At 39.7% G+C, this 27,860-nt stretch overlaps 1 protein-coding gene across 3 annotated transcripts in view; it reads left to right on the plus strand.

Annotated features, from left to right (window-relative positions):
* Window positions 1-4,311: 4,311 nt before the first annotated feature.
* LOC148351362 (leucine-rich repeat and fibronectin type-III domain-containing protein 2) overlaps window positions 4,312-27,860 on the plus strand; it is a 266,639-nt gene continuing 243,090 nt past the window's right edge. For 2 of the 3 annotated variants that reach the window (XM_088354582.1, XM_088354585.1), the window contains exon 1: window positions 4,312-4,847. The gene's annotated coding sequence lies outside the window, so the exon portion shown is untranslated. Of the gene's footprint in view, window positions 4,848-26,230; window positions 26,598-27,860 lie in introns of those variants that run through there. The other variant, XM_088354583.1, reaches the window with a different exon arrangement.

Genomic DNA, 27,860 nt, shown 5'->3' on the forward strand with positions numbered 1-27,860 from the left:
TCCTTAGCCAAGGAGGGCCACCAAAAACGTCGGAACAGGAAGTTGCTTGTGCGGGCTGCTCCCGGGTGGAAGGAAAGGCGGGAGTCTTTCCCCCATTGGAGGACCTCAGGACGTAATTCTTCCGGCACAAAAAGATGATCCTGCGGACATGTACCGGGGCCTGCTTGGTCCTGGAGAGCCTCTCGGACGCGACCCTCAATGTCCCAGGTGACCGTGGCCACCACCCGGGAAGCAGGAAGGATGGACGCCGGGCAACAGGATTGGTTCTCCTTCTTTTAAAACTGACGAGAGAGAGCATCAGGCTTAACGTTACGAGAACCAGGGTAATAGGAGAGGGTGAAATTAAACCTGGTGAAGAAGAGGGACCAGCGGGACTGTCTTGGGTTTAAACGTTTTGCAGAGCGGATGTACTCCAAATTTTTCTGGTCGGTCCACACCAAGAATGGAACCGCCACCCCCTCCAGCCAGTGACGCCATTCCTCTAGTGCCAGTTTGATGGCTAGCAGTTCGCAATCCCCCACATCATAATTATGCTCAGCGGGGGATAGACGTCATGAGAAGAAGGCGCAGGGATGCATTTGTTATCATCAGCCGACCTCTGGGAAAGCACTGCCCCGACTCCCACCTCAACCGCCAGTTGATGTTCCGGATCAAGCACTTGCAGGATAGGAGCCGTCGAGAAGCGGTTCTTGAGGGTTGCAAAAGCATTGTCGGCCGCTGCAGACCATCAGAACGCACCTTTTGGACTGGTGAGCGCTCTGAGGGGCGCTGCTCCCGTGCTGTATCCCCGAATGAAGCGACGGTAGAAGTTGGCGAAACCCAGAAACTGTTGAAGCTTCTTCCAGTCATGGGGAACGGGCCAGGAGGTAACCGCTGACACCTTCGTTGGATCCATCTGTAGCTTCCCCTCCGCCAAGATATATCCCAGAAAGGATACGGTCTGAGCATAGAAGTCACACTTCTCCGCCTTCACAAAGAGGGAGTTCTCAAGCAGTCGGCGAAGGACGAGTTGGACGTGCTGCGTGTGTTCTTCCTGGGACTTGGAAAAAATTAATATATCATCCAGGTAAACGAAAACGAACCGGTTGAGCACATCACGCAACACGTCATTAATGAGGGACTGGAAGACAGCGGGGGCGTTGGTTAATCCAAAAGGCTTGACCAGGTACTCATAGTGTCCCGTGGGCTTATTGAAAGCCGTCTTCCACTCATCCCCCTCCCGGACACGGACCAGGTGATGGGCGTTCCGGAGATCCAACCCCTTGAAGAAGCTCGAAGGCGGAGGAGAGCATTGGTAAGGGGTACCAATTCTTCACTGTAATGTCGTTGAGCCCCCGGTAGTCGATGCATGGCCGTAAGGACCCATCTTTCTTTCCCGCGAAGAAGAACACGGCGCCCACCGGCGAGGACGATGGTCGTATAATGCCAGCCGCCAGCGCATCTGAAATGTACTCCTCCATCGCTTGTCTCTCAGGTGCTGAGAGGGAATAGAGTCGACCCCTAGGGGGCAGGAGGTCGATAGCACAGTCGTAGGCACGATGTGGAGGTAGTGAAGTAGCTTTGGCCTTGCTAAATACCTCTCGTAAGTGGTGGTAGCAGGCAGGAACTTGGACAGATCAGGGGGAGGCTTGGAAGCAACTGGTCAGTTTGGGTGAGATGCGGCGCGCAGACAGGTTCGATGGCACTCGACGCCCCTTTCCATCACGGTTCCAGAACGCCAATCGAAGTGGGGGTTGTGCCGTACGAGCCAAGGATGACCCAAAACAAGTGGCTGACCGGGGGATGGGAGCAGGTGGAACCGAATCCGCTCTTCGTGGTTGCCTAAAAATTTCATCTCCACCAGTTCGTTAACTTGCGTGACTTTACCCAACGGGCGCCTGTCTAACGCTCGGGCAGTGATATGGGACGAGAGAGGAACCAAGGGTATTCGTAATTTGCGTGCGAGGGTGATGTCTAAAATGTTGGCTTCTGCGCCGGAATCGACCAACGCAGGTAGAGACTGGGGAATACCGGAAATCAAGAGATGGGCCTCGAATACAGTTCTTGGGGTTCTGGAACTTGGGATAATGGCTGAGCTCCATCGGATCCCTCCGCCGTCCGACGAGCTCTTCTTTTTTTTTCGATGTCCCTCGCCGCCGCAGTATAGGCAAAGCCCCTCAGAAATCCTTCGCCGGCGTTCCTCCGCTGATAAAGCCGCGCGATCCACCTCCATGGCTTCGTGGGGACTTGAAAACATAGGTTGTAAAGAACGGAAACCACCTGGCTCTTTTTGTGAGTTGGTAGGGAATCGTCTCGGCTGGCCCCGCTCCTGTCGTCGTGCCTGGACTCACCAGTCGATTCAAGCCGTCAGAGCGATGGCTTCGTCGAGGGTAGTTGGAAGGACATGGGACACCAATTCGTCTTTCAAGTAATCTGCCAGACTGTGGAGGTATGCGTCAACCGGCGCCTCGGCGTTCCAGTGACTCTGGCTGGCCAGGGTTCGAAAATCTATGGAATAGTCGGCAATCGTGCGTTTACCCTGGCGGATGTTCAGGAGTGAACGGGATGCATCGGCTGCTGAAGATCCTGTGTCAAACACCTTAACGATCTCCTGGGCCAAGCGATCGAATGAAGAACACGTGACCGAGCCACGCTAAAACTCGGCGGTTCCCCAGAGTCGAGCTCTTTTGGTCAGGTGATTGATTGTGAAAGCCACTTTTGCCGCTTCGGACGCGAAGTTACCAGGTTGCAAGTCGAAAATGAGACGACAGTTCTCCAGAAATGCACGAACTTGTGCCGGATCTCCACAAAACTTTTCCGGTGTGCCCACTCGCGGTTCTGCCGATCCGATGACGTGAGAGGTAGGAAGCGGCATTACCGGTGTCGGAGATCGGGTGCTCGGGGATGGAATGTCGGAAGGCGGAGCTGATGAGGGGGTGGCAGTAGCTCAGGAGGTAGAACGCTCGTCTTGGAAACAAGGGATCCCAGTTCGAATCCCGGCTTGTCCGTGTTACATGTCGAAGTGTCCTTGGGTAACACACTGAACCCCTAATACCCCCAATAAGCATTAGCGCCTTACATGGCTGCACGGCCGCTATTGGGAAATGTGGAGCACATTGTAAAGCGCTTTGGGAAGTCAATGACTTGAAAAGCACTATATAAATGCAGATCATTTCATTTCATGACTTTAGTTACCTCGACAACTATTCTAACAGACTTGCTACTTCATGTTGCTGTCGAAGCAGGAGATGTTGTTGCTGATCTAGCATTTGTTGTTGTTTCTGAACTTGTTGTAGCAGAGCGGTGACGGTACTTGTGGTTTGTTGCACGGCGCCTTCAGCCCATTGTAAACACTGCAAAGCGGAAGGAGGCTCCGCGTTACTTTGATCTCCACTCGGAGAATCGCGTGCTGAGTCCATGATTTTGGTCAGATCGGTCTGTCACAGACCAGAACAGACACAGGACTCAATTGCATGCGTTTCTCAGGTTTTATTGAAAGAGAGTGAGATCTAGGCTTGCTTGATTGCTTGATCCGAGGACTGGCGAAGAGCAGAATCGAGCAAAGCGGGGGTGACTCTTCCGTGTCGGAAGAAGGCAGGTGGGAATGGCACGTCGTTAGACCAGGGCTGGAGATCAGAAGCGACGTTGAGTTCGTAAAAGTGATCGTAGGCAGACGGCAGGCAGAACAGGCGTAGTCATGTTCAGAAATGGGTCAAAAACAGGGATCAGGCAGAAAACAGGGACAGCATCATCATTGTAATAGTTATTACTACTAATGTTGTATGAATCCCAATGGATCACCTTAAATTCCTCTTTTGTTGCGTAAAAATTTAGTAAATATAAATACTTAAAATCAGCATCTAGTAATCAACCAGGGAATTATTTTTCATTGACATTGATGCAAAATACCTTCATATATATTTTTTAAATTATCATTTTAAATTCATTTCATTGTCCCAGTGATTGTTCTAATGCACATTTTCCTGCTTTTCCACTCAAAATAATTGTCACATTCTGCGCCCAAGAAAAGTTTGGAATTTCAATCAAATGTAAATTTTCCATCTGGTTGTGAAATGTGGAAATTATTATATTAACTGATTTGTGTCTCATTTTTGCCAGCCTCTTGATAACTCCATAGAGGTCACAAAGGGGAGGGGAAACAAATGAGCAAACCTCCGCCCAAATGTACATTTTTGGTTGTACCTTTCCTTTTCGTCCAACAGATAGTGTACCTGATAGGCTACTTTGTTCCCGTGAACGCTAAATACAGCTAAGAAGACACTAATCCGCGGTGGCTCCTTAATCTCCTGCGCACAGCACGTCACTGCAGGCTGCGGAGCGTGCAAGGCAACGGTCCGTTTTTACGCACAGCCATTGCGCACTCGCCCCCTCCTTTTGCGTAAATGCGCTCCTGTGCTCGCTGACCTGCCGACTGCCTGCAGCTTCTGACACATTTCCCTTCATTCTTCGTATCTAAGAATTGCACATTTTTCTCGTTTTGGGAATTGAAAGAACCTAGAAACGCCGGGCGGGAGGAGACAGTTCCAAGGACATATTGTGCTCGCGGGGAATAAGAATAGTTGCCATGTAGCGACATTCGCTTGGAGAAATTCTCACCGAGATTGCACACTTATTTTTGACTCAAAAGGAAGCGCTTCCTCTCCAGAGCACCGCATCTTCTTGCCGGTGACTTTGTTTATCGTCATAGAATACGCAAGCGTGAGGAATTCAACATGCTTTGCGGGTGGTTTTGCACTTTTGGATTTTGGGCTGAGTAGAAGGGAGCGGCTGGAGCAACCTATAAGGAACCCCAATCTCACGTCCATAGCTTGCAGTGACATCTAATGGATAGCTGTCCGTCTCTCAAGGTAGGAGGGGGGCGGGGGTGGAAATTCATTAATGTGTCATTCTGTCTTGCAAGACTTTGTTGGCCAATATTTTTTCTATATAATGTTGATTATATGTACTGTGTTTATTCTGATGTGTCGCGATTGTGTTGGAAAGTGGCTCACGCTTGCTAATCACAGGTAACCCGATTGCAACGGGATCAGTCCCGGAGAGACCGCGGAGACTGCTCGACTTGTAGAGGATTTATTATTATTTTTTAATGCAATGACACAAAAATTCGTATGTCCGGCGCATACTAATAATTCAGGATGCGTTTTGTGGTTCTGCAAATTGTGCGCGTGCACGTGACAGTGGAAGGAGAGAGATATAGATAACGAGGCCGGGGGCTGGGGGTGGGGGTTGGGGGGGGGGGTCTGTAAGAGTGGTGGCGGGTTTGCCGCGATCTCTCACTCGCGAACGAAATGGCTTGGTGAGCTGGCTCTTGGAAGTGAATGACGAGAGAGGGCTCCCCGTCAATAAGAATCACCTCTTTCTCTCTCTCTCTCTTTCGGTCTCAGTCTCTCTCTCTCTCCCCTCTCCCTGTCTTTATCTCTCTTTATTTATTTCTCTTTCTCTCTTCCTCTTTATATCTGTCTCTCTTTCCCACTCTTTCCCACTCTTTCTCTCTCTCTGGCCTTCTCTTGCTTTGTCTCTTTTTCTTTCTCTCTCTATCTGTTTTCCTTTTCATATATATCTTTCTCTCTCTCCCTTTTCATCCTTCATGTTTTTTTTCTCCCTCACCTAATCTTTCTTTCTTGTACCCTTACTCTCCCTCACTCTTTTTATCCCTTTCTCTAAATATAGTGCTCTCTTACTTTCTTTTTTCTCTTTATATTATCTTCTCATTTATTTTTTCTCTCTCTGTCACTCTTTTTGCTCTATCTCTTCTTACTATGTGTGTATATGTGCATTTCCCTGTGGGGATGAATACAGTATCTATGTATCTATCTATGTATCTATCTATCTATCTATCTATCTATCTATCTATCTATCTATCTATCTATCTATCTATCTATCTATCTATCTATCTATCTATCTATCTATCTATCTATCTATCTATCTATCTATCTATCTATCTATCTATCTATCTATCTATCTATCTATCTATCTATCTATCTATCTATCTATCTATCTATCTATCTATCTATCTATCTATCTATCTATCTATCTATCTATCTATCTATCTATCTATCTATCATTTTCTCTTTCTTTCTCTTTCTCTTACTTTTTCTCTCCCTCTCCCCTCTCTGTTTTTCTCGCTAATTCTTTTACCCTTTTTCCTTCATGTCTATTTCTCGCTCATTCTTTCACCTCTTCCCCCCACCTCTCTCTCTCTCTCTCTCAGGTTGTTGAATCTAAAAGAGTGGCGCAGTGTCATCTCTATTGTTTACTTAGTATAAACAATTGGAAGTTTGATAATGTAAAAGTTCACTGTATTATAATACTTTATTGATATCGTGCATATTTTCTAATTACTATTGGTTGTACAGGATACACTTAAAAGTGAAAAACGCTAAAGAGTCTTTTCATTGAGCCGAATCGAAAGAGCCAGTTCTCCAAAAATAAATTGAATTCCCATCACTGGTAGGGAGAGTGTTTCTCTGTGTGTTTGTCAAAATGCTTTTTAATACCCTCACGTGCAATTAGGGAGGGCTTCAGAGTCTGATATCTGCTCACAGCCTCTCTTACATGATTCTGTGGACAGAGTTGAACGTCCCAATAGAATATCAGTCTGTGCGCCAGTATAATCGTTTCTATTGAATGCCCGTGTCTGATAATAGAATCGATATCCGCTCAGTAGATCCATAGGAGGTAGTGTTACAGACACATTTCCACTCCCCACCAAAGGATCTCTACCCTGTGGGTTAAGGGTAGCTCCATAGAGGATCGCAATCACTTGAAGCTTTGAGATGGCTTATGCAGAAGCATACACGGCACAAAAAGACCCTGCATGGGCTGTAGTGGGAGGAAGCACCTGACTCCTTCAATGGGGCATTCATCCCCCCTCGAACCTAGAAAACAAATCTTTCAGTAAAGGGTTCATTCGCTGATTTTAGTGAGAGAAGGATTTCATGTCATTAGGACACACAAATTGATGGAATGTGAGACAAAATGACGCATTGAGGACTTTAACGGTTGTCAGAGATTTCTTAAGATGCTCAAGGCTTGGTAAAACTAGGCCTTTGTCATTTAAAGTGTTGGTCATCTAAGGGCAAAGGGAACATAAGGGAACAGAAGCTGCTATCTGTGCAAAGCTAATGAACTTACATTTTGAGTGCATATTTTCTACCAAGCATCTAAATAATAAGAGCAATATCATCTGGAAAATGCTTCAGTTAAATTGATGACAAAAGTGGAAACAATGCAATTGCCTAAAACGTTTATATATTGCCTCCTCTCTTTGCCAATCAACTGATGATGAGATTTAGGTCCATTTATTTGTAAATCCGATTGTGCCTCACCATAGACAAACCTCACCACACGTCACTGTGTGAAAATAATTTTTAACAGGATCATTTTAGAGTTGAGCCATATTAAACTATTGCCAAGCTACAGTTAAGTCGGGAAAAAAAATAAATGCAACAGTACACTTTTCTAAAATATTAGACTTCGTCTTCATTGTTTGCAGTGAAAAGTGCACACAAAATACGTAAGATAATTTGTATGTTGTCCTGAGCACTAGCAGTGGGGTACAATTTTTGACTTGCTGAAAAACAAGTGATTGTTGACAAAACATTCCGAATGGACATTATTGTAGGAATATACCTCGAGATGATCTAAACATATAGATGTGACCTACTTGTTTAAAGGGAAAGTGTGTATCATTTAGGACCCTGTTGTGGTAAAAAAAAAAAAAAAAAAAAAAAAAAAAAAAAAAACTTGATTAATTTGAAAAATAATATTTTGAATATTAAACCAAAATACATGAACTATTGGCTAATTTAAATATATATTTTTCAAAATACTCATAAGACGAGAAAGGTGTCTTAATATTAAATACAATAAGCCTCACCTAGAGGAAGATGACAATATTGGCAGCCATTTTACTGCATTGGGTACCCCCAAAACTTTGTAAAAGGCTTGGCCAAAAATAATTGAAAGTAGAAGAAAACATTTTTGGTCACTTTGTGTCTTTGTAGTTTGTTCTTTTCTTGTGCTTTTTAGCACTTATTTTCGGTTGCACAACACAGTACAACAACATCGAGTTATTTAATAAAACACACAGTCCATACTGGTGGCTTTAAATAGCACATTAATAATACTTGGCGCAAAATAAATCATGTTGACAGAAAATGCTTGATATTTAATATAAATAAAACAAATTAATTTGATTACACCTAATAACTAGCATAATTGGCCTATACTGAGTGGCCATTCACTTATTTGGAAACACCTTCTATCACCAAACACTTCACAATAACTATTATTTATTGCAAACAGTTTATAGGGCCTAACAACGAATTCCCCCAAAGGAAAATAACCCCATTTAACTTGTGAAATACAACTGAATCACTTTAAATAGACCGCATTGTATTCAAGTGGTAACGTAAATATTACTTCACTTTGTACCTAATTTGTTTCTATGAGTTTTTAGAAATATAATCAATCTTGAATGCTAAAAGGCCTTTGGGAGATTGAACTGCATACATTTTACTTTGCGTTGATAAAATAAACTGTCAAAAGTATACTGCTGGCTTCTAAGCTTGTTTGCCAAAATATGACAATTCGAACGCTCTTATATGCAGACAGATGATATCCAACAAACACAGCTGAGAGAAAAAAAATAAACAGCCTTCTCGGGAAACTTTTCTTCCCTTTCAAAGCGTCGACAAAATGCTTTTATGCGGTGACAATTGAAGTCAGTCGGCCCATTCTAAGTGGCAAGTGACTGCATGGATGGCGAAACAAAGGCTGATGAGGGATATTAATTGTCACTCAGCAAAAAATAAATATACATATACTTTATGCTGTTAAATTGGTGGCTCTCAAAAAATCACAAGCCTTCAAATATACATTGAAAATCCTCTTGATTAAAGTAATTATAGTTTGTGCAATAACATGACAAGATGTAGAAAAATAAATTTCAACATCCATTTTTTTGTACTGTACTTAAAAAATAGGTTGAGTTAGTTTTAGCAATTGGAAACATGGCCACCCCTGAGATGTGGGGAAAATGGCCCTGACACATATTCAGTAAATGCATTATTAAGGAACACATCATTCATTCATTCTTTTTTAGTCGACGTCCTATTTGAAAAAACATTGCTACACTTAAGCTTAATCTGTTGCTGGAGGTAGGGGGAATGATATAGACGTATACACCTCTTTCCACATACCTACCTACCTACCTACCTACCTACCTACCTACCTACCTACCTACCTACCTACCTACCTACTTACCTACCTATAGTACCTACCCATGCTCTCTCCTTTTTTTTTTCTTTGGAGTCACTTAGCGGTTGAACTTATTCTATTGTGATTTTGTTTGATTTATTGCCTTTTTATACTGATTATAATGTGTCTGAAGAGAATTAATGATAGGAAAAGTAGAAAACAGTGACAACAACAAGTCGAAATAAATGATTGCAAAATACGAAATTGGCGTATGGGTGTTTGCCTTTGAAACACTGCTTAAAGATACAGTAAATGGTTGTAAATTAGTCTATTTTTTTATTACTGGTATCCACAGTTGGAATCGAGAAAAAAAATATATTTATTTTGTTTACACTTTTAAAGTTTAAAATGTAGTTATTTAATAGAAAATTGAAGTATTTTAATGCCTAAAATATTTATGCTGAATTTTCCAGTATCACCTACCACTAATATTCACACAAAATTACCTTTTTGAACTCTGTCCTTTCAATTACATTTAGGTGTTTTTTTACCTACTCTTGGCTCCAGAGCAGCTTTGTGAGTTCCTCACTTTTTCTTTACATTTTTGCACTGCAAATAGCACAATTTCTCGACTACTGTTCAACTTTTTTAACAACACCCTTGAAAAGCGGAAACGGCATCAAAGGGAAATCTTCCTTCACACACTGCAAGCTCAGATTTTTATCCCACACTTTGGTTTCTCGACGCCAACTTACAAAAGAGAATCGTCACCAATAGCTGTCTGATACGGCCAGATTGGGCTTTTTCAATGCCTGTTGCCAAAATGCCGCTTCGGGTTAATGCCCCATGGTGAGGCCTCTCATGGAAATTGATAGGCTGCGTCGACAGATGCGATAACCTGCTATCACAGGCAAATGCAATTTATGGCGACGACAGATGGATGCAGAGAAAGCTCTGTGAAGTAGGCCAATTTTACCTTAGGGAGAGGCTTCTTTGCATGCGGAGCCTCTCAGATAATGTCGCAAAGTTGTTGTTGCAAATGTCAAATGATGTGTGAGGGCAAAGATGAATAAAGACGTTTACATTTTCCTGCCGGCCAATTTCAGTTCCGAGGCGAAGTTGGAATAGAGGACGATTCTGTGGTCATTGTAAAACTCTTAATGCCTGGGTTCTGTGCACAAAGGCAAAGCTTGGTTATTTTCTGTATAATACACTGTGTATGATGCCGCCCACAAGGAAATGAAAAATAAATGAGAAATGATTGGCAGTGGGAGGCATGTGAAGACATTCAGGTGTGTTTGGCATATTGGCATATTGTAAATATGCTGCGTCTTTGTTAAGTAGATCATTTATTCTGTTTTGGCAGACAATACATGCATATGATTTCTTTATTTCTGTTACATAAAAGGGACAAATTAGAAAATCATCAATTCTATTATTTCCATCTGACACCTGCAAAGATATTTGCTCAAGAATTGCAAAAAGTTTTTCGTTAGTTTTGGCTCCCTGTTCGTTGTTTTGACTGTAGTTCGTTACTTGGACTTTTATGCGCTCTTCACATTATTGTAACTGTCATCCATTCATGTTACGGTTCTTTGATACCCACACCCAATGTTCCCTCTAATTTTCCACGGGTCAGAGCGTTCACACAAACTCGGTGAGCAACGCTTAAAACAACAGTGAGCAACAGCAATCCCAAGTGTGGCAACTAAGTCATTATCAAACGTGTCCAAAACTTGACATTAAGTTACATTTTGCTGAGTTTCCGGCAATGCAATGTTTTCACTTTTGAATTAATTGACTAATGTATTATTGCAAAGGTTGTACGGCCTACAAACGTCATTTGTTTTTACAATTCTTTCACAAGATTTCCATTTCTTTTTTTTCCTGGTATCTTATGTCGCATAATACTAACATTTTTGGGGGCTTATTTAGTCGGTTGTACGATACACAACTGTATTTAATCACATTTTTTAGTGGAAGTACAATGTTGGCAACAAGATTGACTTGGTATAATTGGAAATTATTGGAATGCAACACAAACTTTTTCTTCTTTTTCCCTGTTTTTTTCATTTTTTTTATTCCTTTAAAAAAATCTCATTATGTTTATTTTTTCCGAGCTGTTACTTTTTTTCTTTTTGTTCTAGTCAAGTCAAGTCAAGTCATTTTTATTTGTATAGCCCTAAATCTAAAAGGGCTTCACAGATTATTACACTATATTACACAGACTATTTTTTATTTTTTCCTTTGTTTCTTTCTTTTCTTTTTCTCTGGCTTTTTTTCTGAATGTTTCCTTCTTTTTTCTTTTCCTTTTGTTCCTTTTTTTTCTCAGCTGTTCACTACTTTTTCATTTTGGTATTTTTTTCTTTTTTGTTCTATTCCCCCTTCCTTTAAGTCATTTTGTGCATAATTTCACATAATATTTGGTCATATAGGGATGAAAGAAGCAAAAACAACCTGAAGAACCGTTTAGGACCCGAAAGCTAATCGAGTGAGCCGAGCCGAAGAAGCCGGTTCTCGAAAAACTCTAGCGACTTTACTCAACTTCGTTCTACTTCGACCTTGACTTCAAAATACCGCATTTAGAACACAACGTCAGGGGAACCCTTGTATTTTTTACCTTCATGCACTGTAACTTTGACTTAATTTGCTTTTTAGTTAGCAATTTCGAGCCCTGATTTTTGTGAACTGGCTAAATTTTGTTGTGCGCGGAAAAGCTCTGGGTAGTGCGCAATTGCGCACACACGCAGCTTAGAGGGAACATTGCGCTAGATCGATTTTCTTGTGCGCTGAGAATGTGCGGGCAGTGCGCAATTGCGCACGTGTGCAGCTTAGAGGGAACATTGCCCACACCCCTTAGGACTAATTTGGTTTTCGTAATCCAGGACATTTAATTAAAAAAGGGCTCAGGAGAGGACTTTTAGAACAGTTTAGGTTGTCTCATAGGAAGGTTTCTCTCCCTATCCTGTCCTCCTTGCAAGTTTAAATCCACTGACGTTTTCTCTGCTTATTTTGAGTGTCTACAGAATTTTAAACTTAACAGTGTTTTCTGTCATTTTTATCCCACTACAGATTGTAGTGCATCAAATGAACACTTTTTCTTTGGATAGGCTTATTGAGGCTTCTGTCAAAAATTAGTAGATTGTTGTAAAAAAAATAATTTCTAATGAAAGATATAAGCCACCATACTATTTCTGTCTGAGAAAGCGTTTTGGATACTATTTATTAATTTTAAGAAGAGCATTCTTCTATTTTGTTTGGGCAAAACAAATTTAGATTCATCATACAGAAAGCGTTGAATATGCACTGCATGATTTCCCTTAAGATAAATTGCTAATCTTATTGGTAGGTAGGACATTGCATAAGAAAAAAATGACAATTTTGCTTATTCTAACCATTGTATATTTAACGTTACTATAAGTAAGTGCAAATACATTTTCCCTGTGCTGTGCCTGAATAAAAACCCACTAAGTAACTTATGTTGAAAATGTTTCAGTTTTTCCCTTGCCTTCATTTAGGTTTCGGATCAGGGGATTTTGTAAAAAAAATAAATTCTTAAAAATTCAAACAAAAGACTTAAAATTGAGCAAGAGGTGATTATTACCTATTTTCTGCTAAATACAGCAACAGTGTCTGATGCTATTACAAGTGTTAAAACCCGCCCAACAATTATAACGTTTTTAAACAAAAAATATGTGTCTCAGTATATGGTTCTCATCAAACATACTGTATTTTTGTAAATACAGTTTATAATTTTTTCCAACTATTTCTCTAAATGTTCCTATTGGTCAGCTATTACAAATGGCATCTCATGCATTCAAGCCATGGCTGCAGCCTGATGAAGTAATCTTCTCAGCATGAACTTTACTCATGGAGTACTTTAAAGTGAGCCGGGCTATTGTTGTCATCAGATAAAAACCCTGGGCTTTATTACAGGCGAATCTCTCTTCCTTTATGAAACTGTAGTCGCAACATTTATATTCTCACTGACCAGTATGACCACAAGAAAAAACATGCTACATCAGCCGGGATGCTTAAAACCGAGAACTTAAGAGTGGGCAACCCTTTTGCTGATCGATTTGAACAAGTTTAAATGTATGAGAGGATGTTTGCGAAGTAAATCATAATTACTCTCTCATATGTCATCATACTCTGAGACTTGTACAACTTAATAATAATAATCTCATAAAGACAGAGTCATACCCATGCTACTACTACCAACACTACTACATTCTCTCTTCCATTCTACTATACTCTCATACAGACTACTATACTCTCATACAGACTACTATACTCTCTCACACATATTATTATATTCTCATACACATACAACCATACGCTCTCATACTTATTACTATCCTCACATACACACACTACACTTTCTGACAGTTATCACTATACTGTTACTCATACCCTCTTACTACCACTATACTCTCATGAACACTTTACTATACTCTCACACACAATACTACACTCTCATCCACATACAAATATACTCTCTCATACATATTACCAGACTGGGAGCAACGCCAGTTTGACATTGAACTGTACAACACCTTGACACCCATCAGTGTGCATTGCCTTGATTACCAAAAATACTTAGTGCAAAAATAACACTTTGTGTAGAAGTGGTCATTACACTACAAGTAAAAAAAATATATAGTTATAGTAATTTTAATGTTGTGTGAGAAAAAGAAATGTGTGTGTGAAAGAGTATAATAGTGTGTGTGAGTCTTTCAAAGAGTGTGTGGGGGACTATACTATTGTGTTTCTGAAAGAGTATAATAGTATGATAGTGTGTGTGGGACTATAGTAGGTTGCATGTATGTATAATAAAGTGTGTATGAGTAGATAGTAGTGAGCATGAGAGAGTAAGGTTGTGTTTTTATGGGTATGACTGTCTGTATGAAAGTATTAGTTGTGCATATCTGAGAGTATGGTGTTACATGTGAGAGCAAGTAAAATTCACGACTAAAACAACCTTATATCTGAATGTTTGCACAAGTGACATCAGTGTTTTCATTTTTCACAATCTTCAACTTTTCAGTTTATTTGTTCAAAAAGAAGTGATGATTAGTTGTTCAGTAGTTTCCTTTGTGTCCTATCTGGCTCTCCCATGTGCTTTGTGCTGTTCCTGTTGCCGTTGACCCACTCTGTTAAATTGGGGGCTCATTCATCATCGTCGGCAGTTCGAGCAGTTATCCTACCATAGACCTGGGGTGAGAAAGCTGCCGACTTAAAAAAACATTTTGAAACAGTGCTTTGTTGTCCAGTAGTCACTTTCCTCCTGTGGACACCTAGATCCATGCCAAGTGTAGCACCTATGCTGTCAGGCAGAGGTCAGGTAAGCTGCTGGACTACTTCAAGGTTTGGTGAGTGGTACTATTAATAAAGGTAACACCAGAGTCAAATATTGTTTTGAACAAAAGCCGGCAATTTCATGAACCATAAACACAAATCAGACAACATTGAACATAAATTACAGTAAAAGAACACTGCTATTTGGTTTAAGGTATTAGATGAGAAATCTGAAATTAGGTTAATCATGGTTTACTAACAATGTTTTATTTCTATTTCAGTTTAACAACCTGTTGTCCAATTTGTTTTTGGTTTATAACCTATTATTTGTCACAAAGTAAACATGTATGCGTACTGATACGGTTTTGGAACCAACCTACATCTTTTTTGTAACAGAAATTAAAGTCACACAACAATACACTTTGACTTTGAATGACAATTCAAATAATTGACAAGATCATCAAATAAGCAAAGAAAGACAAGAAAGTTTATCAAGTAATAAAAAAAAGACAACAAGATTCATCAAATAAGCAGACAAAACACAATTAGGAGGTTTTTCAATCAAGGGAATCCCAAATCCCTAGGTACTGCTATTTTTTCAAGATGTAATAAATAAGGAAATTTTGTTGATATGAAGCTCTATGATGAATCAGACCTTTCTTGGATTCTTAAACTTGAGTAGCTTGCCACACAGATCACTGAGATTTGCAATATCCGAGGATTAGAATAATTTTCTTTGAAGGGAAAAAAAACCCCAAGACTCGTCTATATTGATATTTTCATCTTTTGTGAATCACACCGTCACAGATGGAGTTAACGTAGAAAAGAAATTCGGTTATCCAATTCAAGCAATTTCTTGCTAAAGATTGCGATCATAATTGCAGGTTATGTCTTTCGTTTATTCTTTTCTGCCCACGATAAGTAATGGCGTAAGACTTGCTATTGGTACTCAGTATTATGTCATTTGTTTTTAACTCACTTTTTAAAGGGGTTTACACAAGGTTCAAAGTAATACAGAGCAATGAGGTACAGGATTTGATGGTACATTCACAACAATTTATCATGTCATATATGGCAAGATTATAGCACATATGCGATGTTTCATGTATGGTAATGCTCCAAACCTCTGGGTAATGTCAAAAGGATCCCCCACTTGAATTCATGGAACCAATATGGTCACTGATGGCAGACCCCTGTGCATAATAACTGCACGTTTAGGGCGCCTTGACATTATATATTCCACTGACAGGCCCTTTTTGTTGTGACTATTAAATCTTCTTTTTGTGTTGTTGTAATATTGAAATGTGTCACTGCCTGTTATTTCATGATCGTATGAGTTCATTTATAATCGTTGATTATTTCAGTCGTTCATTTGTCCTTCACTTATTTAGTTGCCACTAAATGTGTGGTGCAACAAGGGTTGCTGACAAGTTAAAATGTTACATTATGGGATTTTGGTGTTGTTTTATAAAGCAGAAAAAGTGAAGTACAGTGGAACCTCGGTTCTCGACCATAATCCGTTCCAGAACCCTGTTCGAAAACCGATTTGTTCAATCACCGAAATCGTTATTCCCATTAAAAGTAATGTAAAATCGTTTTAATCCGTTCCATCACCCTGAATGTTTACCATAAACTTAAACATGAAGCTAACCCAGGCTAATCGTACATTCGCGTTTTTGGTCGAACACCGATTTGTCCGAACTGAGGCGTTCAAAAACCGAGGTTCCACTGTACCAGTATATCACCACTAGACATAGTCTCACAGGTCAGAGAAGGGTGTTTTGGGGCAAGTCTCACGGGAACTCACGTGATCTAATGAGACTTGTAGAATAAATCAGTTTTAATGTCAACAAGTAAATGGTGTCGTTTGAGACTGACATTTACCATCTATTTTGCAGGTGAGATGTTTATACTGATAACACACTTACTGTGAGGATGATAATATGTGAGAATATGTTTGTAAAAATTGTTTGTGATGTCTGTAAAGTTGACAATAGTGGAGGGTGGTTTTGGCCATTTTCTCAAAATCCAGAGACTATTTTTATGAAAAAGGACAATTTAATGAATTAATGTATATGTATTATTTTCAAAGGTACAGTTTTAACACATTTGCTGCCCGGGACATTGTACTCTGCAAAACCCATGTAAAAACAAATGAATAATTAAATGATCGAGCCATCAATCCAACCATTAAACAATCCGTCCGTCTATCCATCCATGACAATAGGGACAACATCATAGTGAAATGGTAAAAATCAGAATATTTGAAAAGCATATTTTTTTCTACTCGACTGAAAAATATTATTTTAATTATTACACCGTAGGTAGTGAAAATGACAATATATTGTCTATATCTACAGGCGTACTCAGTTTTTTCTATTAAAAACATATTGATTTTGAAATATGAATTTATTTTTGTTTCCAATAAACTAAGACAGATCTGCTTAAATTTGAATAATTATCCTTTACGTCCTCATTTAGCTCATTTTAGTGACTACAAAAGAGAAAGATCATCTGACGTGTTATAATTATGCTCATTTAAAATATTTTTTTCCCCATATTTTATAAAAAAATACATAAACATATATTACCATAATAATACTATGGTACTGGATAGTGGTCACAGGAATCGCCGACCTTTTTGATGTTTTTGAAACTTTTTTGCTACCGATAAGTACGAACGGCTATTAGTTTGATATGCATTTCTAAAATAACATGTTATTACTGTGTTGGAATAATTAGCATGTTAACACCAGGTAGTAGGTATGAGAGGATTAAATCAGATTAGTCAAACACTAAAGATCTTGCCAGTTCGATATCTCATATTCTAGACAATCACAACAACCGATGATATATTTTCAGAACCAGTCTGTGGGCTACTCAGGGGGCCCACAGGCACCCTGCAAGAGAACCCTAGTATAGTACATAATTGATACTAGAAAATTACATTAAATTGTGGTAAAATGAAAAAAAAAAGATAATACTGAAAACAAATTTCTTTGTTTTCGTTTGCGTCAAGATTATTTTTTTTAGTTTATTTAATTTTGCTTTTAGAAAATACTTCACTTACACTGTTATACAAACTCTACAATTTTGCATTGTAGAAAAGTACTACCTGTTCATGGTTGATGTATGAAAAGCTCAGAATTAAGATACGCAGACATTTGGGAGGTGTACTCACATTTTTCTGGTTCCTTGCCTTGATAAGTAGATCTCGGCTTGAGACAAATTAAACCTGGCACTGTAGTGCTCCTTAAACTTTTTTTGCTGCACAAAATAATAAGCAGCATTGTGTCCTCACAGATCCTTCATCCATACCATGTTTACACTCTGCTCCACCGAAACAATGGCATATTGCATTTGTCTGTTTTTTTCACCCAATATTTCTTCATTTTGCCCAGGGGTCCACAGAGATAAGCTTTTCAAATCCTCTCTAAATTACGGCTTCTTCACAGCCATGACATCCCCAGCAGAGCCTAAATCTTATCACTCCGCGGCGGCATGACGAGCTCTTCATTTTAGATCTCTGGAGCGAAAGCATTTTTGTTTCTAACCTCAGGGCCCCGTTGCTCAAAGGGCAAAAATTAAATTAAATAAAAAAAAACAAAGCAAGTCTTACTGAATGCTATTGGTGCTCTGCTTATGTGTGTGTGCTTACATAACAAGTGAATTTCCCTTCGGGGATGAATAAAGTATCTATATATCTATCTATCTATCTATCTATAACGAACGGGGCTACATTTGCAGGCCTACTTTTTCTATTACTTGATTACAAATAGGAAATAGTCAAACTACAAGCAGGCCTATACAAGGGTGAACATAGATAGATAGATAGATAGATAGATAGATAGATAGATAGATAGATAGATACTTTATTCATCCCCTAAGGGAAATTCACATTTCCAGCAGCATCCCTGAGCTGAGAACAATACAATAATAAAGCCAAAAGAAAACAATATACAAATACCCAGTGTGACGTGCAAATGCCCACTTTAGCATGTTATATAGATTAACTAAAAAGTGCTACACAGAACACATAATGCAGTAAGATCCAATGTAGGTGGTGTGGTTTAATGTGGGCCTTTACTCTGCCGGGTGGAGTTAAAGAGCCTCATGGCATGAGGAAGAAAAGATCTCTTCAGTCTGTCCGTAGTACAAGACAGTGACAGCAGTCTGTCACTGAAACTGCTCTTCTGTCCGGAGATAATGCTGTGAAGCGGATGCGATGGATTGTCCATGATTGACCTCAGCTTTTTCAGTGCCTGTCTCTCAGCTGCTGTTGTTAGGCTGTCCAGCTCTTTGCCCACAACAGAGCTCGCTTTCCTAGCCAGTTTATTGAGACGAGAGGCATCCTTCTTCTTGACGCTGCCTCCCCAACACGCTGCCGCATAGAAGAGGGCGCTTGCCACTACTGTCTCATAGAATATTTTCAGGAGCTTTTTGCAGATGTTGAAGGAGGCCAGCCTTCTGAGGAAGTAAAGTCGGCTTTGCCCTTTCCTACATAGAGCTTCTGTGTTGGCAGTCCAGTCCAGTTTGTTGTCCAGCTGCACACCCAGGTATTTGTAGGTCTGGACAAATTCTACACATTCTCCCTTGATGGTTACAGGAACCGGGTGAGTTCTGGTTCTATATTAGGATATATGATATTTCCTACATATTCTTTCTGTACAAAAAAAACCCCAAAACAATTATAATTCTATTTAATTTACTGTATTTTTTAGCAATTACGAGTGCCATCAATGTATGCATCAGAATCAACTTTATAATCATTGTGTTTCTACAACAAAATTAGGGTTTCACTCCAGTTGGCAAAATATACTTTATAAGTATCATCCCTAATGTAAAGTATTCACATATAAAATAGATATGTACAACCAGGATTTTACACTTTAAACTGGGATATTGCACATAAAACCAGAATGTTGCACTTAGAACCGGGATATTGAACTTGAACTGTGTTCCAAAACTGTGGTTTAGTGTCTTGATAGCTTTGGGGAAGAAACAATCCCTCAGTCTGTTTGTACAGGCCTTGTGGGATCTGAACAGTTGGCCCGATGGTAACAGTTCGAGAAAGGGGTTGCTGAGGTGTAAGGAGTGATTCGGGATGTGTTTAGCGCTGCTGAAGTGGTGTTAGCTGGCAATGTCCTCTAGGCTGGGCAGGGGGCAGCCTGTGGTCTTTTGGGGTGTGTTTTATAAAGTGCACCTTATAATAAAGTACTATGAAATTTGCAACCACGCTTTACCTTTTAACATTCTCATGATGTCCTATACTACGTCTGCCTTAAGGTCCGGTCACACAGCCTTTCACGGGCGTATTGAGGCTGAATCACGGCCAGAAATTTCTGCCTGTGAAGCATACGCTGTTGGACGCGTTGAGATCGCGATACAGACGAGATGCAGCAGTGCTTTACACGCGGTAAGAAATTCACATGCGGTTGGCCGCGCGAAAAAGTTTTGCGCTGCTTAAAACTTTAGACCACGGGTAACCGCGGGCGGCACACGTGGTACACACGAGGTAAAGACGCGGTACGAACGTGCTAGGACGCTCTATGGCCGCGGCCAAGACGTGGTTACACGCGGGTAGGACGCGAAATTTTAGCGGGTAATCGCGGGTGGAGCACTGTCATAGCGTGTGTAATGCGTGTAAGCACGGTCAAACGCGATGCAGCCGCGGTTACCTGCGATAAGGACGCGGAACAGTCACCGGCGTCTGTTTCGCGTGCATACCACGGGTATACAGCGGGTTTAGCCAATTTTGCACATTTTCCACCGCGTCTGCTTCACAGGCAGAAATTTCTGGCCGTGATTCAGCCTTGATACGCCCGTGAAAGGCCATGTGACTGGGCCTTTACAACAACAACAACAAGAAAAAAAGAGCAAAAACAGAAGAGGAAAAACGGTGCAGGTTGTCACTTTGAATGTTCGTAGATTGTATTTTTCTTTGTGTTTTGTAGCACTCGTTTTTGGTTGCACTACACAATAAGGTGATATTTGGTGGTCAAATATTACAGTGTCCCTTTAACACACACATTAGGCGTCCCTGATAATCAGGTGGGGGCTTTATTTAATTAACACGTACCTGTACTTCACCCTTTCACATTTTGATGGTGTCCTCTATATGCCCACCTTACAACAACGCACAAACATACACGTGTGCATAATTAAAAAAAGGGCAAGAGCAAAATTAAATTTGGTTGTGCTTTATTTAGGTAGTGGTGATAAAGTACTTACATTTTTTTTCAATCATCAATAACCTAATTAGAGCGCGAACATAACCTTTTTCCCAACTACTAGTCGTCCTCAATCAAACCCGTCGAGATAGTACACGCTGTCCCGTAAAGTAATTATTTTTTCGAGTTGCCTATGCTTTTTATTGATGTTCACTATGTTTTGTGTATTGTTACCCAATGCAACATTTATTGCAGCCTGGTCATCCTAGGAGTTTCTTATTTTCCTCATGGTGAGGTTTTTGAGTTTTTCCTTGCCCACATGTCGGTTTTAGATCAAGGAGTGGTGTAATTGTGGCCTGTGCAGTTCTTTGAGACATTTTGTGATTAAGGGCTATACAAATAAATGTGAGTCGACTTGACTTGAATGAAGTCCTCCTTATTCTTTTTTCAATAAGTGTTCAGCACACTTACTATGACGTCAGTTTACTATCAAGTTTTTTGTATGCTCATTATTATGCTCTCGCTCTCATAATTAGCTTAGCAGACAGCCTACATAGTATGACCCTTGCCCCAAAAAAATCTTAACAGACTGGCGTGTAGTTTAGGCCTATTTAGTGAAGCCTCAATTGTAATTTGTAAAACTGTGAAAATAAAATACAAATATTTTACATTAGGCATATATCTACATACAACAAGTGAGTAGCTATATAAACAAATATAGAAAGTAAAGGAGTCCTTTATGTGACTTTGGTAACATTCAAATTACCAAATTGCAGTCAGTAATTAGCATGTAACAATATACACAAATATTGTACTAAAGCTGTGTTTTTGGGTCATTTTTAGCCTCAGGAGCTTGTAATCTTGATTGTATTTTTCAACATGTGTTTTTTGGTGCACTAAACAATATAGAACATGTAGTGGTCAAATATTATACACTGTCCCTTTAAGTTCTTGTTTAGGTTGGCAATATTCTTGGATTATATTAACTAGGCAATTAAATGAAATATTTCTCAACGTTTCCAGTGCTCCTGTGATGTTTTTGGTCCAAACAATAAGACTACAAAGGTAACGGGAAAAGGCTATTTTAGTAATAAATGTGACCTAATTCCACAATGGCAAGAGCACAAGACTTCAGTGGAATAAAATATTTGCTAATCAGTGCTAACTTGTATCAGCATCAGAGACAGGCCAATCCAATTTGGTGCTGCAGGCTATTTTTTTTTCCATTATCATGTCCCGCTCGCTGTTGACGTTTTACATTCAATTACATGAGTCCAACATTTAAGCTTATGTTAAATGTATATAGTCACAAAATGTATACAAAAAATGAAATGTCATGTCTATTTAATGACTTTAGAGCAGGCTTGTCAAACTCAGTTTGGCTTGGGGGCCAGAGCCAGACTTTACGTTCTTGGATAAGCCAGAGGTTATTAAGCTAATACTTAATAAGCTTTTGAAAGAGAAGAGATAACAAAATACATTAGTAACCTACCCGGTGTCCTTTTATCATTTGCAGCCCACCCTATGAATGATCTATCTACCCTGACCGACAGGAAGACAAACACATACACAAAAACAAAGAAAAGAAAAAAAGGAAAAAGTCGCAAAAAACAGAAAAAAAGTTGACCATGGCCAATACAAATGCCACTCATACAAGTTAAGCACCTCGCCACCCAAGTTGCTCGTGATTTCGTCCCTCCAGATGAAACGGCACACAAGAAACTGGCCATGCCACTCGGGTCAGGGTGACACAACACACTCTTCTGTGCAACAACAGGGCCCGAAACCTTTCACTGGTTTACCCCTGCCGCATCATATAGCGCCCCGTATTTCCTTTAGAAGTCGCCCAAACATCCCACTATCCTTTTGCAACACCTCTCCACACATTCCTATCACCAATAAGAGCTCTAGCTTCCACTACAAATTATAATCACGGTTTAAAGTTATATTTTCTTGGCACAATACATTTATTTACAAACAATGGAAACATATTTTAATGTTTGGCATTAAATCCGTTAACAAATGTTTTAGTTTAACAGTTGAATACAGGCAGCTTTACATCGAAACCAACCAACTAACCACACTAAAAAAACTCAAATACAAGCTCTGTATATTGCCTCAACATTCATTCTGCTTTGAATTGATTAAAAAAGTAACATAGTATTAGCAGATACAGCTACCATGTTGGGTCTACTAAAGCTTAGAAAATACTGAACAATGTTGTCTTCAACATGATGCCAGATTAATCTTATTTATAATGATTTTTGCAAACAAATGCCTAGCAATCACATATTTTTCCCTCTCATTGTACTCATGTAGTGTACTTGATGCTGATGGCTTCTGAAAAGGCATATTTTTGCTTTGGCATCAATATCAGGTTTCTAATCCTGAGTAGGAGGACATTTAACAATGTCATTTAAGTGTTTGTTCATAACCTTAAGTGGTGCTTTGTTTTATTTTTGTTTTTCACCGAGAACACCTCTTCACAAAGATTAGCCCCAAACAGGGATAGAACCTGTCGTGGGTTCAAATCCAGCTCCAGACTTCCTGTTTTGGAGTTTGTATGTTCTCCCCGTGCTTGCGTGGGTTTCCTCCGGGCACTCCGATTTCCTCCCACATTCCAAAAACATGCATTTCAGGTGAATTGGCCAGTCCAAATTGTCCCTAGGTGTGAATGAGCGAATGAGTTGTCTGTCCCTGTGTGCCCTGCGATTGGCTGGCAACCAGTTGAGGGTGTCCCCTGCCCACTGCCCGGAGAGAGCTGGGATGGGCTTCAGCCCCCCCCGCGACCCTAATGAGGATAAGCGGTACGGCTGATGAGAGATGAGAGAGGGATAGAACCTTTGCCGGACATAAGCTCGTTTACACTTGTATTGCTCTCTATTGGCGGAAAGGATCTTTTTTTTTTATATACATATAAACAATCATAACTTTAGATCAAAAATGAGCTACAGTAAATACTAGTATTTTTTGGGTGGGGACTTACTCAGAAATTCACGGCGGGCCGGATAGGGCATGCTTTAGACCGTTGTCAAAAACAATAATTGTGGTCTTTTGACATGTTAACAAATGATTATTGGCTCACATCAATAAGGAGAGTGAGCAGAATACCATTTATGTTAATTACTCTATTTTCACGTTTAAGTTATTACCATTAACTATTCTGTGCAGTTTTCTCACTTGAAAGCAAATCATTCATCTGCAAAAGAATAAAATGTATTTTCTGTTTGCCATGAAGCCTTATGTTTTCATTTATTGTCTTTTTCCTTTGGTAGTTTTCATTACAACCCAGAGGTGCAAAACACAATCAGAGGGCACATAAGACCCTACAAAAAACTTTTGTTAACTGCATTGATGTAATTGTTTGTGGTATGGTCACGTCACAAGATAATCAGGACTGGCCATAAAAATTCTCCAGGGCACAATCCAAGGGAGCAGGAGGAGACAACATTAAGGAATGAACCGGTGCTAACTCTGCCACGACCCAAGAATAGGCAAGGGTCCATCAACAGTGGAGCAGGTTGTCCAGAGTTGTGTCTTTTTTGGTGCCCTGAAGACGTGAACGGAGTTTTGATCATCCTTTTTCATACTTTGTTGACACATTTAAACAAATTGCACAGTAGATGTTGCTTGTGCGTTAAGAGCACTTTTGGCTTGAGTCTTTTATTCATGCCGCCCATTCTTGTCCAAGCCACGCCCTCCCCACAGCGCCCTCTCGTGGCCATACTGTCTTACTGAGTTAACCATGCGTAAACAGCAGTTTTCTAACACCATTTTTATAGAATAACTCAAAAATTATATACCAGGGATGTCCAAACCCAGACTTTGTGTCCCCAAGCGGGCCGGATCAGTAAAAGAATGTCAACTTAAAATATTTAGCTTACCGAAGTTTTCCAGTATTATGCTTTATTGTTCAGCCTATATTCTTGTCATTTATTCTGAATATGCATTACAAGTATTGCTCACGGCTTCATGATTATTGTAAAACAATTTATTAAACAAAAACATGCAAAATAGTAAAACAAAGGGGGAAGCTACATAAACAAGAAAACAAAAGAGGAGACAACAAAATACATGAGTAGTCTACCCTACTTAATCAAAAGGATCATTTCCAAACACAATACAATTGTTCACAAACAATGGGGAAAAATGTTTCTCTTGCATTGATCGTGTTAACCGGTTTATTTTAAGAGTTTGAAATAATGCAATTTTACGCCTGAACCAACTCAGCATGCTACTCGAAGTCAACACTGCCCTCTAGCAACCAGAGAGCATTTAATATCCATTAATAACTTTTGCACCAAATGACCTAGAGACATGCTTCTTTTTTGGACATACTCGGACATTTATGGCAGGCTCCAACGAGCTGGATGAGGCCTGCGGGCCGTATTGTTGACAGGCCGGTTTACCTTTTTTGTCTAAGGTAGAAAAAACATGCATACGTACAAGGCCAGCAAACCTATGGAAAAAGTGGTACTTATAGTAGGTAAAACAGTTACACATATTTTTATCTTATTCAATTTAATCGTGTAATAATCTTAAATTGACAATAAAATAAATTTAGAACAAACCTGCCACTAATGCGGACAGTTGAGTCAATAGAACTCACGCAACCGCATGCTTGCATCTTAAATTAATGTCATACTCTTTAGCCGAGGGTTGATTACTCAGTCCTGCACAATTTGTTTTGTTGCAGCTAGCTTTATGAAAACAACTCAAGCTTGCTACTCATAACATTGCTTGCTTAGGTTCTGAGTTTATAGTTACACCATAACATAATTATATTAGAGGCGTATTAACATCAAATTGTGGTGGCCCTTCCATTTCACAGAACCCTTGGTATTATCTACTGATGCTGCCTTAAGTGTAAAGTGGTTCAAATTTGCCTCACAATATTCACTTAGTGCGGCACAGCAGCTGGGTGCATCATAATGTTCACTTTGTGCGGCACAGTGGACAGGTGGTTTGTGCACAGCCCAATGATGCAGAGGTCCAGGGTTCAACTCCAACTGCTCCAGCCTCCACATGTGGAGTTTTCATGTGTGCATGGATTTCATGGGTTTCCTCCACTGACTCCGGTTTCCCTCCGCATTCCAAAAACATGCACGTCAGGTTGTTTAAATTGGAAATGAGCGTTTGAATGGTTGTATGTCACATATTTCATTGTTAGGAGCTGAGGTGTGCACCAAATCAGAATCCTTGGTCTCACTATCACCCTCTGCCATGAGGCAAGAAAGTTTTGTGCCGCACTCTGCATCCGCAGACTAACAGCACAGTAATATATTACATACTAATTGTATTGGTATTCATAATATGTGAATGTTCAGCGATTTATTTTAAGAAAATAAAAATTATAAAGTTAAATGAGGAATAAATTAAACACTGAAAAATGTAATTTAATATGCAGCCTCCCCTGCATCTCCTGACTACACGGCACTGCTATACACTCACGAATGTCTCTACCTACAAAAATTTCAGGTTACGAAGTACCTTAACGGGAAAATATTGCCTGTAGTTACGCAGATTGCCTCTAGTTACAAAGTAAAAAATAAAGTAAAGTACGCTCTGCTTTTCGCCGCTCCCTTAGTATCCGGAACGTAAACACTCGCTTATCGCTTCACATCTGCCTGGCAACTAGTGCGCATGCGTGCTCTTAACATGCTCTTTGTGTCAACGTCACAGTTCAGCGTTAACAGACGATGAGGAGGGTTTCTGGCTGCGTCTAAGCTATCATTCAATCAGCCCAAATTAAAGCAATTTTAGCAAAATTCTATGACGTATCGGAAATTGTTGAAAGGAATCACCTGGGAAAAGTGATGAGAAGTCGTGCTAACGTTACGTCCGCCTCGCCCAATTCCGACGGATTCTCAAAAGCCAACAAAAGCAGACATTATTGAAATGTTTTTTCAAGTAACGCGAGGCAAAAAGGTAAATTAATATTTTTATTATTTCCTCTATTCTCTCTTTTTATTTACCTTATCTGCCTCTTATTTTATGTTTATTGTGCGCTAATCTAACTTTAACATGTATTTGTTTTATGTCCTGATGCTCTATAATGTATTAAAAAAGATCTACTGTACTTTTGCCAGGCTTGGAAAGGACTAGCGCATTTAAATACAAAATACGCCTTTACTTACCAAGATTTCAGGATACAAAACTATTCCTAGAAAGGAATTAGATTCGTAAGTGGAGGTAACCTGCTATTGGTTGTTGCTGGTTCCTTTTTTTTATTTTCTTTATTTTGCTGTGGCAGACTAACGGCTAACCTAATTAAGCTGTAACCACTACAGTGTAGTCACTACGACGTTTTCTATAATGCGCCCCTCAAAACTCCTACTTAGTCAGAAATGTGAAAGTCGCCTTATACCATGGTGCGCCTAACATACCGCAAAACACAGTGGATACCATCTGAAATAAGAACAATTTTTATAGGTGTGCATTGCCACACAAGGTTTTACAGTCTCCTACTATATTTGCACAATTATTGATTGATCAAAATCATCGCCGACCATATTTGTCCAGCATTATAACGGGAATTAAACCTGGGTCATAGTGATGAGAATGCCAGCACTTTACCACTAGACCAACAGGGAAATGGATAAAACATTAAAAGGCATTCTATTATACCTCAATATAACGCTATTTTTAACTCATTAGATACACCTAAGAGTTGTTTCCCTCGTGTTTTTTTGTGTGTTTATTTATATAATTCAAGAGAATAGAATAGAATATGCCTTTATTGTCATTGTTACAACATTGCACTAATACACAACATTCCCTAAGTGTATAAAATATGCAACGCAACAATTATACAGGAATACATATGGTACACTTTACTGTAGTTTAAATTCCTTGCCCCTCATAGTTCAGAGCGCCTTTATATAAAAGTAATACAGTATGATAACATATTATGTTTGAGGGTTGTGTCTTATAATCCAGTGAGCCCTATTTTAGTGAGGAAAATAAGGTGTATATAGAAGTTGTTGTTAGCTAAAACAATAACAAAAGTTTTAGCTAGTATGGCAGATATCTTGAAGGTTTTTTAATATATCTACAGTAATGTTGACAACATGAAAGACTAAACAACACGTCTATTGTTGCCAAAGAATAGAGTCAAAATGTAAGAAAATGGTTCCTTCAATTATATTAAGAATTCTTTTTTCTTCACCTTTTCTTTAATTATTAGGGTAT

Source organism: Urocampus carinirostris, chromosome 15 (genome assembly GCF_059441175.1).
Source record: "Urocampus carinirostris isolate Australia breed hairy pipefish chromosome 15, RoL_Ucar_1.0, whole genome shotgun sequence".
Lineage (NCBI taxonomy): Eukaryota > Metazoa > Chordata > Actinopteri > Syngnathiformes > Syngnathidae > Urocampus > Urocampus carinirostris.